The 19,272-nt window shown below is 39.9% G+C and overlaps 1 protein-coding gene across 1 annotated transcript in view; it reads right to left on the bottom strand.

Moving 5' to 3' along the window:
• Nucleotides 1-17,302, bottom strand: part of LOC124262666 (G patch domain-containing protein 8-like) — a 52,703-nt gene extending 35,401 nt beyond the window's left edge. The window contains 1 exon segment of the mRNA XM_046697174.1: nt 17,196-17,302. The gene's annotated coding sequence lies outside the window, so the exon portion shown is untranslated.
• Nucleotides 17,303-19,272: the final 1,970 nt, after the last annotated feature.

Here is a 19,272-nt window from a genome sequence, read left to right as displayed (position 1 = left end):
GTCTGTGGGGCCTTCTTGAAGCAGGGGCAATAGTCTTCAAACTTCTTCCACTTGTTGTTGTACAAGGAACGGGTCGAAGTACGATGCTGAAGTGATAGCTGTGGGTACTCGGCAAGAGTAGCCCTTAGCTATGAGAGACCTCTGAAGATGTGCCAAATGTGTAGATTGAGGGTCTGAGGTGACCCGTGGCGTAGTTCCGAGTGAGGGTGAAGAAGTAGGTCGTCCCGGTTTGGAGGTGGTACTGGGTTTAGCTCTGCCAGGCTTCTTAGGTTGACGAACCAACTTCTCGCTGGCCAGAAGGGTGCGACCAAAAGCAGTAGTATGTTGCTGGTGGCCAATAGTTTCTGTATTATTTTTGGTAGCAGAGCTGGAGGGGGGGAACGCGTAGGCATTGAGACCCTCCCATGATATTGCCAACGCATCGAGGTCACACGCCAAGGAGTCTGGGATTGGTGATACAAACTTTGGAAGGCCTATTTGAGGCTGTGATAACAGGTAGATCATCGACTGAAAGATCTGGGGCAGTAACTTCCACTCTGTCGGGGACGGTCGGTTGGATCGGGACAAGGCATCGGCGATCACATTTTTTACCCCGGGAATGTGTCTGGCTCTGGCTACGATGTTGAGTGAGTCGATGAGATGGAAGAACCTGATCGCCCATTGTAGCAGATTCGCCGAGCCTGTCGAGCCTAGATGATTTATATCCCAAACCACTGTCGAATTGTCTGATTGAATCAACAGACTGGTTGATTGAAGCTCTGTTGCCCAATGTTAGATGGCTTGAATTACCGCCTTGAATTTCAGCTCTTTTATATGAAGTACCCGTTCATCGGATGACCACAGCCCGGCCACTTGGTGGTCGAGGAAGTGAGCTCCCCAACCCATGAGAGATGCATCGATGAATAGGTGATGAGTCGGTACAAAGGGTATCATAGAGACTCCGGCGCAAACATTCTGTTCGTCGGGCCACCATTGAAGGACTGGACGAAGCGGTTCTGGAAGGCAAATTGGTTCCTTGGGGTTGTCAGCCTGAAGGGACGGGCGTAGAAATCGCTGTATCGGCCGAAGTTGGAGCTGGCCTCTGTACGTTAAGGCTTGAGCTGACGTCAGAAGGCCCAGTAGCTCCTGCCACTGTCGTAAGGTTCTTGCCTGAGACAGTGCTGGAGGAATGCATTGCTGAATCTTTATCCACCTGTCGTGAAGTACGAACATCATCCCCTGACGAGTGCCGAACAGTGCTCCGATGAATTGGAGTTTCTGAGTAGGTATTAATTCCGATTTCGCGATGTTCAACAGCCACCCTAACTGTCTGAGCAGCGTGGTGGCGAACTGTAGCTGGCGAAGCAATACGATCGGATCCTGTTGAGCCTGGATGCAATCGTCTATGTAGCTTTCGAAGGTGATCCCTTGAAAGTGGAGGAAGCTCGTTATGGGATTGGTAATTCGGGTAAAAAGCCACGGGGCCGTGGAAATTCCAAATGGTAGGACTTTCCATTGGTAGTGATTCCTTAGTTGAACACGAAGCGAAGGAACTTCCGGTGTTCTGGATGTATCGGAATGTGAAGATAAGCATCCTGAAGATCTAGGCTGATGAGGAAGTCTCCCTTCTTCAAGATGGTGCGTAAAAGGTTGATCGACACCATCCTGAAGTGAAACAGTAGAAGCAGGAATCGGGCATTGAATAACTTCATATTGAAGATGAGCCAGAGTTTGTTGGAATTTTTCTTTGGAACCAAGAAGATGGGGGATTAGAATCCTGGAGTGACAGGCGTTGGACCTAGGAGCTCTATCGCGAGTTTGTCTAATAGCGTACCTATTGTGGATAGCAGAGTCTGAAGCTGGTCCACAGGATATGAGGTGAGGTGAGGTGGATGTGACGTCAGACGTGGACTGCCAATAACGGGTAGCTGATAGCCGTGAAGTAGCAGGTTGGTCACATACGGATCTTTGAGGATGGTTCAATTCCGGGTGAAGATCTGCAATCTCACGCCCACCGGAGTGTTGTAAATCGGAATGACTGGGGACGGGAGGTCCCAATCACAGCTTCCCGGCGCTGGTCCCTGAGCGGGCCGACGGGAGGAACCACCACGGCCAGATCTGTTTCCTCTGCCAAGGATGTGCCACGAAAAAGCTTTCGTAAATCCGGACTGGTAGGGGTGAACTGTGCAGTTCGACGCTGTTTTAATGAGTCCTGGAGCTGTGACTTCTGTATCTTTAACAGTTCAATCGAGACTTGAAAGTGGGTTTCTTTATCAACTTTATTAGATACTTCTTGGATGCTACCATTGAAGAGGGAGTCAATAAAACAAGGCTGGCGAAACAGTTCTGTTTTAAATCGCTCCTCCCATAAAGAGATGTTAAGGGGTCCACGTCGGCGAACAGCAAGAGTGTAGCCCAAAAAATGATCCAGGATAATTTGGAACTGGTCCAGAGCTAAAGTCATGCATCCTCGGATGTAAGCATCTTGATCAGAGTAAGTATGCTCCAGAGCAGTGTTAACACTACAGCGTCGACTGCTGCAATCACGCAACTAATAGATGGCAACGTCTTTCTCACGGCTGAATCCATGTGAGCCAACTCTCGGTCCTCAATAAGGTAGGGCGAAGCAGCTCGTTTGCCACACAGGGTTCCAATATCCTCATTAACTGTTGGAGCTGTAGAGATTTTTGTTAGGCCGTGGACATGAGAGGTAGAAGGATTATATCTGGGAGCAGAGAATCCGTCCTTAATTCGTTTCGGGCTCTCGAAACCATCATTTAGTGTACTGGATAATTTCAGAATACAAGGTCGAGGTGGTAGGATGATGGTAGACCAATCCCTGTTCCTAAGAGTATAAGAGTGATCCAGGTCATCTGCTGAAGTACTCAAGGGAAGTTGGAGCTTCTCAACAATCCAAAGGAGTACCTGAGGTGTCTCAACTGCTGCAGTGCTACCCCCAGGGGTAGATAACTCAGAGTGAGCGGGAGATGCAGGCATGGCTATTTGGACTGGATCAATCACAGGAAGTGGACCAGATGAAGAGCCAGGAGCTACTGAAGCCGGATCAGCTGGAGTAGAAGTCTGTATTTGGTTCCAGGCTGAGGTTATGGCCCTGATCATCATATTTAGATCTGGAGTCGCTGTAGGAGTGGGATTGTTATCAGGTTCCCATGACTCAGTGATGATCCTAGAGTGAGTCAAAGGATTCCCAGAGCGTGTAGACAGAACATCATAAGAGACTGTAGGCCTATAAGTGGTATCAGAGCAATGATCACCCGAACGTCGGTCAGAAGAACTGTATCGAGATCTCGACGTGGTAAGTACCGGAGTAGGTTGGTAAGCCGGTGATCTGGATTCCCTAGTATGGCTAGGTGATCTGGTATGATATGAAGAACTAGTCCGGGTCGCTGTAGTTCTAGTTGGTGATCTGGTTCTGATTGGAGCTCTGGTTCGACCATCTGAATAGGATCGGCCATGAGATGTGGATATGTACTGTGATCCCGATTGGTCAATGGCTCTGTAAGGTCATCTAGATCGTATAGGTGACCTGGGTTGGTAAGATAATCTGGATTTATAAAGTGATCTGGATCAATTCGATGCACTAACTGGAAACTGTGATCTTGATCTGGATCTATAAGGTGATCTGGATAGAACAGGTGATCTGGTTTGCATTTGCAATCTGGCTTGATTTGGTGATCTGGATCGGTTAGGTGATCTGGATTGGTCTGGCGATCTACTTCGATGGTTGTGATCAGGATCGGTTAGGTGACCTAGATCGGTCCAGAGATCTGATTCGAGGTTGTGATCTGGATCCATTCGGTGATCTTGATCGGTCCGGTGATCTGATTCGAAGTTGTGATCTGGATCCATTCGGTGATCTTGATCGGCACGGTGATCTAGATTGGGATTGTGATTGTGATCTGGATCGTGAAGGTGATCTAGATCGTTGTGGTAATCTAGAATGATGTGGCGATCTGGATCGGCGATTAGGTGACAAAACCTGAATTGTTGATTCATGATGAACGTCCCCCGGCAACGCTGTTGTAGCCAGCTCCATCTGGTTCAATGAACTGTGGGGAGACAGTTGGCTGGTTGAACGCGGTTGGCCAGGCTCCAAACAAACTGAGACAGTCGAGGGGGATATGTACCAATGATCTGGATGAGGATAGTGTCAATCTAAGGTCCCCTGGTAGTGTAGATGGGACAGGCAACAAAGAATTACCGATCACAACCACCCGCGAGTGATCTGACGCTATGGAAAGAGGTGACTGATGCGTACGTAATAGGTGCCGAACGTCCTCAGATAAGTAAGAATCTGATGAAGCGTCCATAAAATCCTCTTGAACCACAGACGTCGCTCTCTTGCGTGAAGGTACGATTTTCTGTCGCTGTAACTTGATACGCTTGGCGGGAGTGGGATCAGATTCTGTTGATTTCCTGTCCCTATCGGCGATTCTCCGGGAGCAAACACGAAGGTAGGCCTTAAAATCCTCATCTTTTAGTGAATTACACTTGCCAAATCGTTTGTTCCAGTTACATTGTCCAATACAGTCACTGCAAAACGAGTGAGGGTCGAGGGACGAATAATTCGTCTTGCATTGAGCACAAACTTTCCTTTTCCTTGACTGATTATCAGTTTTCCCAATGATGTTAGGGTGAAATAATGTCCCTAATATACAGCATGTCCACACAGTCGTGCAACAAGAAAGAGAATGATCATTCAAGGTAGTCACGTGGGCAATTAGTGGAGCATGCTGCAAGCTTTATTAGGAACTAGGAAGCTAATTAAGGAGAGCAGCATGGAGTGCATTGGCGAATGGGCAAGGAGGCCTATGGAAAAAAGTTTACAGTCGTTCCACTAAAAGTCGAAGCAAGAGAGAGAGGTGCAAGTCGTGAGATAGGATAAGTTCAAAAATAATATAATTAGTATACATAGATTTAAGAATCCAATGCCTTCAAATGAATTGATATTGGAAATTTAACCAGGCTTCTCTTGCTGAAATGTCAAACCATGAAGTTACTTCAAACTACCCTTCCATATCAGAAAGCTAATCTGAAGTACTTCTTGGTAAATGTCGCAGTCTTGTAGCCACATGATACTTGTAACTAAAGGAACAGTCTTCCCAGGAGAGACAAAAATCAATAACCTTCCAAAAATACTTCGAAAATCTGAAAGTCAAGATTCTTCGTCTGCAGACTGACTGATGTTTAAAGGAATGTGATGCAGGCATACAAAGTTACAAATCTGGTTGTAATACAAATCTAACTTAATAGGAACTTTGCCTGAATCAAAGACGATACATACTGATTATTGTCTCATCTTTACAAAGTTGGTTTCTTCCATAAATGTATTTGGTTTAGACTACAGATCATACACATTCCACAAACCAGAGTGCATACAACCAGATACTAATATCCAAGATATTTTTATGGATTAAACTTCTTTTTAATTTCTCTCACGACGTTTCGAGACCATTTCAGGTCCCTTCATCAGGTGACCTGGACCTGGAATGGTCTCGAAACATCATGAGAGAAATTAAAAAGAAGTTTAATCCATAAAAATATCTTGGACATCAATGTACAACTTCTAAATGCCACTGAAAGACAGATACTAATACTCAATTTCTAATCAAATACAGTTTAATTTTTGCTAGAATTCAACACACCCACTTTGAAAAGAAAGATTAAATTTACAAATTTTGAAATTAATTGAGTTCAAGTTCTTTCTAAAGTATTTTGGAGAGGCCAGGGCATGGAACAATTGGAATGATTCCAAATGGAACCCTTGCCTCACATTAAGCCTGGGTTAGGGCAACTGTGCCATTTCTTTGAAGACTCCTAACCAAGGGTTATGGGTTAGGATATATATCAAATTTTGAGACAGGGATAGAAGTAGAATATTTGTCTAAACTGTTACTATATTTACATCTTAATATTTGTAGAATGACAACCATTCCTATACCATGTTGATATGGTTAATTGTAAAAAAATCAATACTTACATCACTTAACACTGTTCATGCTCAGTAGCTATTATGGAAGCTTAATTTGCAGTTATGATGTTGAGTTATAAATGGTTTGTTTTCCTAAAATGACTGATTAAATTGCTAAATAAGTACTGGAAACTAGCAATGATGAGCAGGGAAATCTATCTAGACACAGATGGATTTGTGGTGTATATATCCTTTTTTCAAAAATCCAGTATCACAAAGGTTTTCCTGACTGATGTAGGTCAACTCATGTCAAAACAAGCATTGTCACTAAGGTGACATAATCCCCCGCCACATATCATCAAATCAAACTTAAAAAGTAATGAAAGTGAAGGTCCAAATTTAAGATGAAGTTAAATGTCAACAAAAACATGACCAGTCAACCTCTCTTGATATCTTGCTGTGTAGTTGTTCAAATGCACAAATATTTTCAAGACTCACTTTGACCTTGACATGAATGTCTTAAGTGTATGAAATATGCAAAAATAATTATAAAGAAATTGCTTATTGAAAAACATTCAAGGGAAGTCTTGAAAATCTATGAAGAAAATCAAGTGAACTGTTCTTGAGATATCTCGCTGACAATCTTTACATGCAGGTTAACATGCTGAAGTCTTCAAAGTGTTGCCGTGACCTTGAAAATGATGTGAAGGTCACCAAAATCTACTGGGCCTTGCACCTTCCCAAGATGAAGCTTGGTGTCAAATATGAAGAAAGTCCAGTGAATGGTTCTTGAGATATCTCGCTGACAAGCTTAACATGCAGCTTCACATGCAGCTTAACATGCTGAAATCTTCAAACTGTCACCATGACCTTGAAAATTAGGTGAAGGTCACCAAACTTGACTGGGCCCTGCGCCTTCCCCAGGTAAAGCTTGGTGTTGAATATGAAGAAAATCCAGTAAACGGTTCATGAGATATCTCGCTGACAAGGGTAAAACGTTAAAGTCTTTTGTGACCTTGAAATGAAGGTCAAGCTCACCAAACCTGACTGGGACCTTTCTTTTACTGTGATGAACCTAGCTACCAAATATGAAAAGAATCCAGCCAACTCTTCTTAAGATATTTCAATTCGTACGTACGTACGTACATGCGGACGCACGGACAGAGCCTAATACTAAATTCCCCGCTTTGCGCTAAACGCGCGGCGGGGATAACTATTATCTGATATCCCTGGTAAGTGATTCACTCAGCCATTTTCTGACCAACATGAGTAGCAAGGACAACTGTGGCATAACGCTATTCAAGACACATCAAATGCCATTTGCGAAAATGGACTCATGGACAGGCTGAATTGCAATAACCTCCCTGGGGTCGATATTGAGTTTTCCCTTCTGTGATTATTTGTCTGAACATGTCACATGGGCATTGCTAATGAATATACTTAGACTTCCAACCATAGCTATGTCACCAGCCTTAGATGTCAACTGATAGCAGGTGTGTTGTAGTCTGGGGGGTGTAGTGTCGTGTTATTCAGCTTAAAAAAAAAGGATTGTCATATGCACCATCATAATGTTTCATGACACATTAGAAATCATGGTCTAGGACTGACTGACTGACTGAGTAGTTTCGCCGCTAACCAGCAACATGACCGAAAGAAATGGGCTTCATTGTACCCAGTGGGATTCAACCGGGTGAAAAACGTTCATGGTCTAACAACCAATTTATAAGACAGGCTGAGAAGAAAGTGGTGAGCATGATCTAAGGTTGTGTGAATAATTTTAAACATGAGACCAGTCAAGGTCAGTGTTATCCTTGGAGTCAATGAAGCCATGGAGATTGAACCATCATTCCGGGTGACCTCTGCAGTTCATCCACCGCTTCACTGGCTTGTAATGGAATGGCAGCTTATATTATCACTGTGGCAATTATCATCTAGTCCCATCAATGATTTCAATCACACTATAAGATCTGTGTAGTCCTTGAGAGCTTGCATAACGAAAACCACCTTGATGGAAATTGCTGGTCGTTGCTTCAAAAATAAAAATAAATTGGATCTAAAGAGTGGAAAATTTGCAAGCCAAAATAAACTCTTAACCTGGAATAAAACTGGATAACATTCTCTTTCTCATTAAAAGTTCTAATACTGTTTCCTAAAAATGTGGCTGCCACGTTCAATTCACAAAATGGCAGATAATCATGATAATGGGAAAAGGGATGAGGTAGAATTCATAGGCTTTAGAATCGCTATCAAATATCCTGCATGGAACTTTGGGATTTTATTTTGAGCCAGCTTCAAATCCAAATCTTTTTCCAATTACATCCAAATGTACACGAATGGTTGACACTAGCTGAGTTTCAGGAAAAAAATAAAACACAAATTCATCACCACAAACAGTTCTTTAAACTTGCAACCAACTCAGAAGCTCAAACAAATCTTATGTCTGTATGCTGATCAATTACAAAGGGAAATTAATACATCTTCAGTAATACAGTTTTCTATTTCTTCAACATGTCAATACAAAACATTTAAATCATTCATGATCTGACTTATCTCCATGTAGGATTCTCATAAAATTCCAGTTCATAAGAAAGAAATATTAAAAGCACCTGAAAGAATGTTTAGCCAGATTTGACTATACATCATAGCAATCTGTATTGAGTGAAAAGATAAAGCATAGGGCAAACTAATGTGACCGATGGTGAACGATTACTGTGATCTGTATATAATTGTTACAGTGAGATGTCAGTCATACAGCAAATATGGCTGACATGCTTCACATTTCACTCATGTAGCTTAATGGAAACCAGGGATTTGTTTGGGTATGGGTGTGTTTCTACACCAGGGATTTNGGGTGTAACTTGTAACCATGACAATTCAGATATGTTGATCAGCTGCACAAGAACACCAATATTTCAGAGAAACTGTCAGTCACAGCCGATATTTTCTCTGAAAAGAAATTCCTTGGATACATTATCATGGTTATTGGACAGGTTCCCAAAAGGCTGCAGCAGTATTTCATCAACTGGAAATAACAACTAAAGCATAAATTTGATTTCCTTTTCCATTTCACTCCTGTACCTACATGACTGCAGCAAGCACAGCTCTTTGCATGCAAAAATACATTATTTTAAAATCCAGATGTAATGATCTTGTGGATAAATAATGTATAAATATACACTTCCTCGTTCATAAACATATACACATACATCTGCGGCTTTCAAACACAATCAACACTGAACTACACAACCACACTGCCCATGCACAGAATAACTCCCATAGCAATTATCTTGTATTGTTGTAATCAATTAAATGAATCAATTTACCACTGTCTGGATGAATATAGAAATTAAAATCAATTGAACCATTGCAGTGTACTGAGGTTTTAAGAGTTAGGAGGGAAGGACCCTGTCACAGATGTTGTGTTATCAGCCAATCAATCAGCACTATTCTGTACATTGTCATGGCAACATGATACAAGCTACCATGGAAATCATTTACTAATTTACAAGGTGAACTCTCCATAGACCTATATGCTAAGTTAATCCCATGGCAATTGTGGTCCAATTGGTGTTATTAATTATTCAGAGTCAAAATGTGAATCTTGCAACATTTATTTAGTTATTACTGGATCTTGCTACCTTGAGTTCCAGTTAATTACAACTTAGTCACACGATGGAACAAATTCCCCTGAAAGATTAATATATCATATGTCAGTCAAATGAAAAATGGACTTCTGAATCAAGTAACAGAACAATCTATTTCTACTATTGAATTACCACAGGCTAATCACTTCCATTCCAACATCCCACGTTAGCATGATAAACATTCAATACTAATTAATTGCCCATTCATGTCCTGACACATCAACTGCAGTAATAAATGAAAGAACCGGCAGGACAAACCATGACACAAACTGTACAGTAATGTGTAGGAATAAGGTTACATGACAAATAACTACAGAAATATCAACAGCTCTTCTTTGACTTCTTTAAAATATATGAAATAATCAAAAATTATTGTTCAAGCTACCGTTCATCATATAAATCATGTCCCATAAAGAGTGCAGACCAAATGTTTAGTTTATAGTCATACTATATTGTCATACTCATAGTAAAGATTTATTTCTTGTTGAAGATGAATTTCATGTCTTCATGATCTGTCAGCGTCAGCGTTATGAAGCCAAAACAAGAGAATGTCTTCATAATAGTATAAGAAATAGCCCTTCTATGGACAATCTTGTTAGAATTATGTCAAGCACTGATGAAAATTGTAATATTAAGTTTGGCAAGGTTTTTATATAAAGTCTTTAGAATAAAAAATACAACAAATTATAATTAGATCTTCAGTATATATGCTGAAATATTGTGTGATAGTTTAGTGTAGCATCTCTGTTGTTATTTACGAGAGCTTTTTTTTTTGTCTCGTCCGGTGACAATATACCTGTAATATGACCAGCATGAATACACCTGTTAAAACCCTTTTGTAATATGGGCCATGGCCTTGAATACTCGAAATAAATTGTCTGTCTGTCAGTTGTTCATATGCTGAATGCTCATCATGTTCAAAGTGCAAAACCATACATACATCTATACAGACGTCAAAATAAGCAATTATCAGTGGATGCAACATGGCAAAATTCCCTTGATTCTTTTATGAAGAACCTCAAATGTACACACAAAAGTAAAATCTGACACACACACAAAATCTCATTATCTTAAGCAAATTAACTGTTTTTCCTTGGTCCAAGTTCCTGAAACCCTTCTACTTGCAAATTAGATCTCCAGCATTTATGAAACTCTGTTCTACATTAGTATGATTACTGCATTAGCCACTGTACAATACACATATCTACAAACCTAAATCATGCATGATATTTCCTTCTTATGTGTCCTAATGCATTAACTTACGTTCTGCAGCCAGTAATCCTTAATAAGAAACATTTCCCCCCATGTGACATGTATGAGAGAAGGGCAATTACCAAATGAGGTTGCAATCACTGAAGAAGGAATATGATCCAGGAGGGACCATTTTGGAATTGATCTGAACAGCACTGGTGGCCTAACTTGGTACCAACCAACCAAACACAGTGTTGTCTTGGGAGGGTATGGGAGATAGCAACCTGCCATTTGTGCAGGTTTGGGGAGCTCCGGAAATTGTGGAATTTGTTAAATGAAATGGTGACATAATTTTATTACGTCACATGGGATTAATATGCGCCACTAGGGCACCTATATTGTTTCCAGTCCAAAATGATCCATGATACAGGGTAGATTGTTGGCATCCCAAACTGGATAATCGAAGTCATATTAATATGCAAATGTGGCATATCAAAAATAACTTCTTATCGTTAACGATGCTGAGGTATTTCAAAAGTCACACAGTTTTCACTGTGGGCCATAAATGGAAAGAGAGCATTACCAATACTAGAGGTGTTTGGTAGCCAACCCTAGTATTTGTGTTACATTGAAATATGCAAAACAAAAGCTTCAAGGAGTCAGTGAGATAACCCCTGACTGTGACTGCAAATAGAAAGTGATATATTTGGTTTGCCAAAGTCAATCTAACTGTATTTGCCCTAATCACCCTACACAGGAAAATATAAATCTGTGATCAGAACAAATGGGTGTTGTTTAACGCAACAGTCAGCTATATTCCAGCCATATATCAGAGCTGTACATCATCTTTAGGCCACTCTTACATCAACCATGGAATGTGCCTTACAGGATTGCCACAAGTTCAATTTGAAAATCACCTTCTATAGTGGCATTAATATCTGTCGAAAACACTCTACATCATTGTGCCTGTCTGACATAAACTTCAGTTAACAAGCTGTGCAAGTTGCTGTCTAGAAACTTTGAAGGAATCAACTTCCAACAGGGCAAGTTATGCAACTGCCCAAAATAACATTTCATTTATCACTAATCACATCCATGTCGAAAAGGTTATGTTTTCAGATGCTTAATTTAACTCTAGCTAATCAGCATGATGGGAGTTTTATCCCTTCTCAACTGCTCAAGAGTAAATGTCAAATGACTTAGCAGAGGCATACCGGTTAAGCCATCAGACCAAAATGTTACCCCATGTAGCTGTGAGTGTTGCTTTTGAGGGCTCATTCTCAGGAACATGTACATGTACATCACATACTCAGTTCCCGACAGATGTGTTTTCAAGACACATAAGATCTTCTTTCCACATGTCTGATGCCTGTTCCCAATTCCATGGTTAGACTTAGAGGTCCTGGTGAAAAACTAGTCTTTGCTAAAACTAACTGAGTCTACCATGTTGACTTATCACTTAGCTGCATCAGTATTTTCTGTGCATTTAATAAGCCTTTTCAATTATTATCAATGAAGCTTACAAAATAATACTAAATTGAATTAATTTTATAACACACTGGATTTGTACCTATATCCTGGATTAGGGTTAAAGCCGTAGCCATAGTAACATTTAAGTATGATATTCAGTAATTGAATTTACAAAATACATCGCAAGGCCATCTAAAAATGAGACTAAAAAGAGATCCCATGCAAGGTCATCATGAATATAGCTACACTATTATTAGAAAATACAATATGTATGTATGACTCACACAGTGAGTGTGTACAGCATGGGCCATGGGCATGAATGTTTCAACACTGACATAGCAATATTACAAACAGGAGTACAGGGATACTTACATTTATATGTTACAAGGGGAACCTGATGCACCATGGTCAATCTACAAACTAGCCATAAGAAATGGCATAACAATTATGACATTCACTCCATACTAAGACTAAGAGCAACATAAGATATTTTCCTTTTCCATCTTTTCTCATATTGATGGTGTCCCTTTCTTCAAATGCCCCCTGACTGTGGTTATTAGTGCCAAAATCGCATAAATATGACCCATAATCTAGACTCATAATCTTCCCTGGATGAACATGATCAAGTGGAGCAACCAAAGACATCTGTAGAGAAGGAAGAAAGAGCTGCACACTAATGAATTACAGAGAAGCATAGAACAGGAAGATCTGATCAGTCAACCTTGAAACTGGAATGTTGGAGGTACAAAATGAGAAAAACGACAAGAGCAAATCAGTGGGCCTAGCTATAGAGACATGATGAACCTTGGCTACTGATCAAGATAAATCAACTTGGATGTGACATTCAGGTTCCAACTATTGACCTTCAAAAGTATGCCATTTATTGACCTTCATGTATGAGCTAGATGATATGGCTACTGTTTCCGCATTTGGCATATAAACACAACTATGCAAAACTGGTAAAGTGCTGTCTAACACACAATGACCTGGGCTAAGACTTTTCATCAAAACTGATCACAGCAACTGCCAGTTTCATGCTCGCTGATCCATTTTTCACACTAAGTTGACCTATCCATTCAATCTCAGCATTTTGAAACAATGATCATTCTGTCTGATTCACACACACTTACAAAGATAATCTCACGTCCTATTGACAAATTAATCACTAAATCAATTTAACTCAATCTGGTTCCTATTACCGCTCATTACAATAAATGTACATCAGTAATCAACATAATACCCAATGGTAAGCTGTTGATCCAGTTCGTCCCGTCTTATGCTAATGTAATTACTTGAACCTTGTTCATCTGGATCAACATGACCTTGATAGACTTAACTGGCATACTCGAATAGCACCATGGTTGTGGGAAATCAATTTTCAGTATTAATATGCTTGACATGTAAGTGCTATGCACTCGTCTCTTGGGGACATTTGCTGACAGTTCATAATTACTGAGGAAATAAGCTTACCCAACGCTTCAGAAGCTATTCATTTTTGCACAGTAAAAATCACTTAGTTTGAAGACGGTATGGTGGTCATCTAGTTATAACTGCTAGTCCAAAAAGGAGCTTTGGACAAGCTGGATATGACCAACCATGTCTACCTCCTACAAGTTATAGTGAGAGTATTGGGTTTTATGCACTTTTAGCAATATTCCAGTAATATCAAGACACAGGACACTTGAATTGGGCTTCACACATTGTTTGTACCAACGTGGGAAAGTGAACCCAGGCATTCAGTGTGACAAGCAAACCCTTTAACCACTCGGCTAATCCGCCATACCCTCTACAAGTTATATCTTCCAAGGAGTCAATGCACGTCACCCTGGAAAGTTTTTTTCTAAGCTTTGAATTGAATTTCCTATGCTGTAGTCAACACCACCTGCACTTAAAACATGGAACCAATACCAGTGGTTAAAAGCATGATGAGCAATGTGTCATCAAGGTCAAAACAAAGTCCAAAACCTCTTTTAACATAATTCCAGTTTATTGAAGTGAAACTATGTTTTGTCCTAATAACAATTCTAGAATGACTTGTTCATACAAAAATCAATGGTATCATATTTCCTATATCGATATATGGCACCATCATTTGATGCAAGATCATCTCAAATTTGCTGGTACACGCTTGGAATAATTTTGTTATCAATATACATTCATGTTAATTATCACAGGCTTTCCATTGTTCCCTCAATGTAAAATAATTACAGAGATAAATTAAAATAAAACTTCAAAGTCGACAAAAACAATGAATAATAACAAGAGATTTCCCTGATCTGTGATACCTAACGGGTGATTAGAAACTCATTCCTACTGGTTTACTTTCATATACATACACATACATAGTATCGCTATAAACCCAACATGGAGTAAATCATTGCCCTGCTGCAATCGGTCTAAACTTTTGTCAGCTCACATGATAAAAAAGGCATGGAGAGAAACGGATTCCACAGATTTCCTGATATTTCTAGTCAACTGACACATTGCTACTTCAGTTGAGAAGAATATTTTACTATAATCTCAGTGTATGAAATAAGGCCCGTCCCACCTCCCGAAGATGGGTTAGAATTCAGACGGACGGTCTAGATTTACAGCTAGCCAGCCCGATGGTCTGGTAAAAATTGAGATGTTATATACATCTGAGTCCTATCTTGGTGTCTGGTCTGGTTAAATCCATTTTGGACTGGTAACATTTTGAAGTTACCAGCCATGATGTCTGGCTGAGGTTTTGGTTTATTTCACACACTGATAATCTGCTTTATTTGTGTCTCCATCAAAAAACAGATAGTTTGTGACCATAAAGCAAGCAAATGGGTGAATGGTTGGGTTTTTTTTACAAACAATATGCCTGTTAACATGTGTAACATACAAAATTTCTGTGTTTACACAAAGTCACAGCCTGACCCAGCAAACTGTCAAAATGGCCACAGCAACATCATACATGGTCTCCAAAAACCAACATTCTTGATGTCTGTACACAGCATTCCAATTCACTGACATTGCTGATGTTTATACTATCAGAACCACAAGGTATTTCAACAGTCATAGACACTACTGCGACATCCTGAAATAATCACAAGTTGGCATTTAAAAGGTTCATTTGTCCATTACCTCTTCTTGCATTGTATTGTCAATGAGTCATAATGTGCCATTAAAAAGATGACCAGTACCATACTAAAGGATATATACTTTGAAATGTTCTGTAAGGTTTTACTGTTGTGATCCCATGCCTGAAATGAGGGGCCCAGTCAAAATTCACTTTTCCCAAGATTTGCCCTTATCATATTGTTGGGAGATTCATTGTTTGAAATGGAACTATTAATTCAATTTTGATAATCATTATCGAAATGATTTCATCAGTTTTCAGGTACCAACTACCGAACAACATACCCTGCAGTAACCCTATTGACCTAGCAAGTGGAATAGGCTGTTTTCCTCACACTGGGTGTGACATGGTCAAACATTTCCTCACACATTTTGCACTTATCACAGTGGTTTCAGCAACAGATAGATATCTTTAACGATAGAAGTAAATTTGGTTCAAACTAGTCCTAGCTTCACAAATCTCAACTCCCTAAAGGCAGTAAAGCTGCATGTCTGCATGTTTCTTAATTATGCCTCATTACACACTGTTCCAAGTATATCTCTGTGCAATATGCTAAACACCACGAAACATTATCACGATCTATTACCAGATTAGTTCATACATGAAGGTAAACTACAGACTTATACACTGATCACAAGCCTACATATTAATGGGAATTTCTCCTACCACTTTGCACATTGGTCTGTGGAGCCAGTAGAAACATTTGTACAAATGCCAAGTAACTGTATCCTCAGAATATATGTTTTGGGATGGCAGTTTTTACTCGCTCAATAACAAGGTTTGCTGCACCACAAAGAATTGGTCTTTAATAACTTAGTGAGATGGAATACATATTTATGTGCTTTGCGATTTTACATCAAATGTTTCTTAGCATCCGCAATCCCATAAAAATAATCAATTTAAAGTCCAAAATGGAACTAACCAATGTCCAAGAATTTACTTCTGATACTACCAACTAGTGGTGTTCTGATTATTGAAATAATCGAAGATTGGTCGAAGTGACCAAACGACCAAGCAATCGATCACATTTTTCTCATAATCGAACACAAACGATTTTGGAACTGCTGTTTTAGTCTTTGAAACACTTGACGATGGAACATATCTTCGAAGATGTCAGGACCTGAAAACTTGTTTAATTCTTAGAAAACTCACTTCACTAACTGAAAAGTCATGACTGAATATATCTTGAAGACCCCAGAAGGTGTATGTTCATGATATATCAACTTCACTTTAAAGTAGCAAGGTGCATCATGTTATACATATCTGCAATAACAACCTGAATAGGAAAATCTGAAAATCGACGCTAACCAATTTTTATCGATGATTGTTCGTTGGTAATGAAGCAATCATCAATTATGAGATTTCAACCAATATTGGCAATATTCCCAACTACTACCAACCAAATATGAGATGATGCAGGGATAATAGGGGATTGATTGAGGAATATCTAATGACCCTATGCACACATATATCTTTGGAGCTATTCAGACATGGGCCCCTAGACATGCTAGATAAATAAAAACATCTCAGAATAGACTCAAAAATAGGTAACATGCAAGGCAAAATTACTGAGGTGAACCACCAATGGTAACATACTTTCTGGATGATGTTTATGAATTATTTGCACAACAGGTCTGACACACAGGTTCATCTGTATGTTAATGAACACCCCATATTTGATATCTTGACATCCATGCTGACCTTTAACCGCTAAGTATACCCCATGTGAAATGTAGGGCAGCGTTGTTGGTAAGCGGACAACACATTTAGTCTGAAGCACGCACAGCTGTCTGCAACCTCGATATATATAATCCTAACACTTCTTTTATTAATCACTGTATGTCACTGGACAGCTTTACAGATCTTTACCTACCTCAGAGGGAACTTATTATGATATCTTTGTCCGATCTTCCTGTGCAAATTGGAGAAAACATCCTATCACCGCACACCATCATTACACAAAATGGTCGCCATGATAGATCAAGACTTGACTCGTTCTTCCACTTGATTGGCTGTAATAATGCTCGGCACTTCTCGTGCCTTTCCGGGACAAGCATTACAGTTACTCTAAGCGGATTGTTATCCTAACGCGTAGTGTAAACAAACATATATTGATAAGTTTAGATACTAGACCTGTTTGCCAGGAAAGATGCCTGTGCCAAAATATTGATTTTACTTCAGACATTTTCTTTCCGGCGTCAGGGGGCAAATAATTTGAGGCACTCGCCTGTTTGAAGTTCTAAATCGGACATCATGATAGGCAGTCAAACAGCCTTCAAGGGGAAGTTCTTTGATAAAAGAAATATCCTTTGAGTAAAACATTGTCTGGGAGTGGTATTCATTGTTAAATAATCAAATCATTAAGTTAATTTCAAGTAAATAATCAAGTTCCATCTCAAACGAGAAGATATGTTTACAACAAGTTCTGAGGATAAGCCTTTTTCGTTTTTCCTGATCAATAGGTCTAACCACGCCATTTATAGCCACATTGAAACATTATATTACGGGTTTACAACAACACGCGGTTTCCTGATATCCCCGTTGTCTACATTCACACGTCTGGACCTGCACATATTCGCTTTATCAAGTTGGTTTGGTTTATTTGCGACAAGTATTCACACAAAGCAAAAAGGTCCTGCTTTCGACACTTCTTTGTTAGGTTATCAACAATCAAAATGCGTTTACACAATGAAACTTTGTATACATGAATGTATTCATAAGTGAGAAATGGTCTCTGCTTTTGTCGTAGTTAGTTATGTGTCCCTCAAGCTAGCTACAGGGTGTCCTGCTCACTGGCTTTATTACTCAAATACAGTCAGGTGAGGTGAGGTGAGGTGAAATTGGGTTTAACGTCGTGCTTGAGAATATTTCGCTCATATGACGACGTGCATGCTCGTGTATGTGTATGTGCGGCTGCTTGTACTAGCCCAGACTGAAGCTGGTTTTATAGTGCTAGCCCACTGAGATACCATGCCGCAGTGAAGCATGAATACCCCACTCAGACACATTATAGTGACTCCGAGCCGACCAGTCCTTGTTGTACCCATTAATGCCGAGCGCCATGCTGGGACCAACAAGTACCATATTTTAACGTCTTTTGGTATGACGCGGTCGAACCCGCGACTTTCCGCTCCGGGCAGACGCTCTAACCACTACACCACGGAGGCGGTCTACAGTCAGGTAGTCGAATGTGAATGAAGAATAATAACACAGTTATTCCGCCGATATTTTAAGAATCACATTGGTTGCTACATGCGGTTATCTGACATATTTTTTATGAGGTTGTTTTTTAATGGCGAAAGCTTAGTGATAGAATTCTTAATTGCCCAAACTCCAATTTCCTTATTATCTAAGCATTTATTCATGAGTGAGTGAGTTTAGTTTTACGCCGCACGCAGCAATATTCCAGTTATATGGCGGCGGTCTGTAAATAATCGAGTCTGGACCAGACAATCCAGTGATCAACAGCATGAGCATCGATCGCATTTATTCATGTACAAATTTTAGAATCGAATATATGAAAAGTTAATGTGAAAGACACGTCTAACCTTGCAAATATTAAAAGACACACAGATGTTGTATACATACGTTATCGATGTTATTTTATGTTATTAACTCTTTGTGAACATGTGTCAGTCATAAATACAACGAAGCATTAAATGAAAGATAACGAATTGCAACTTATGTTTCTGTTCCTACCTACCTACATACATACATACATACATACATACATACATACTACGAGGGCTGTATGCGTTCAGCTATTCTATAATGCACAAGGATGAATGTTTAATGTAATGATGCAGATTGCTTGGACATGTGTTACAATGAACCCCCCTTCGGCCACCCCACCCCCTAAGCGCGCCATATGTGCGGATACATGAGAATGAAATATTTTATGACCATTGTCTACAAGGCTGATTCACTTTCTATACGCCATACCATTCGTG

This window comes from Haliotis rubra, unplaced genomic scaffold (genome assembly GCF_003918875.1).
Source record: "Haliotis rubra isolate DU_JTF1 unplaced genomic scaffold, ASM391887v1 Scf85, whole genome shotgun sequence".
Lineage (NCBI taxonomy): Eukaryota > Metazoa > Mollusca > Gastropoda > Lepetellida > Haliotidae > Haliotis > Haliotis rubra.
The sequence above is the reverse complement of the archived record's forward strand: the minus strand, read 5'-3'. Positions and strand labels throughout refer to the sequence as shown.